Source organism: Alexandromys fortis, unplaced genomic scaffold (assembly GCF_014885135.2).
Source record: "Alexandromys fortis isolate MF-2015 unplaced genomic scaffold, M_Fortis_MF-2015_v1.1 scaffold_16, whole genome shotgun sequence".
NCBI classification, from domain to species: domain Eukaryota; kingdom Metazoa; phylum Chordata; class Mammalia; order Rodentia; family Cricetidae; genus Alexandromys; species Alexandromys fortis.
This window is the reverse complement of record NW_026067893.1, coordinates 515,103-515,509: the sequence shown is the minus strand read 5'-3', so window position 1 is coordinate 515,509 and position 407 is coordinate 515,103.

Genomic DNA, 407 nt, shown 5'->3' with positions numbered 1-407 from the left:
TTTTTTTTGGTTTTTCGAGACTGGGTTTCAGGGTTTCTCTATGGCTTTTGGAGCCTGTCCTGGAACTAGCTCTTGTAGACCAGGCTGGTCTCGAACTCACAGAGATCCGCCTGCCTCTGCCTCCCGAGTGCTGGGATTAAAGGTGTGTGCCACCATCGCCCGGCTCAGCCTTTTTGTTTTTTAAAGAAAAAAAAAAAAGTCCCACTCTGTAGCCCAATCTGGCCTCCAACAACTGGCATTCATTCTTCCTCAGCCTCCCGTGTGTCCCATCACGATCTGTGCTGCCTAATCTTTTATAGTGGGGTTCCCTCACCACCACCGACACGTGCTTTTTGCCACCTAGATCTTGGCCTCCCAGTCTCAGCTTTTGCTTGGAGACAGAAGTACAGGGTCGCAGCAGGCCCTGG